The 224-nt window shown below is 40.6% G+C and overlaps 1 protein-coding gene across 1 annotated transcript in view; it reads right to left on the bottom strand.

The window, feature by feature from the left end:
* Positions 1 to 224, bottom strand: part of LOC106302422 — a 3,863-nt gene that overhangs the window by 1,876 nt on the left and 1,763 nt on the right. The gene's annotated exons all lie outside the window — the stretch shown is intronic.

Below are 224 nucleotides of genomic sequence, written 5' to 3'. Positions count from 1 at the left end.
ATCTCTTGAGGACCCTGCTAAGATTGGACAAACAAGCAGAAAACGAAGATCCGTAGACAGAGAAATCATCCATAAATACCTCCACAACATCCTCTATAAAATCAGAGAAAATAGACATCATGCATCCTTGGAAAGTGGCTGGAGCATTACATAGCCCAAATGGCATCCTTCGATAAGCAAAGGTACCATAAGGGCATGTGAAAGTCGTTTTCTCTTGATCATTT

The sequence above is a fragment of the Brassica oleracea genome, chromosome C7, assembly GCF_000695525.1.
Source record: "Brassica oleracea var. oleracea cultivar TO1000 chromosome C7, BOL, whole genome shotgun sequence".
Classification (NCBI taxonomy): domain Eukaryota; kingdom Viridiplantae; phylum Streptophyta; class Magnoliopsida; order Brassicales; family Brassicaceae; genus Brassica; species Brassica oleracea.
This window is presented reverse-complemented; position numbering and strand designations above follow the sequence as displayed.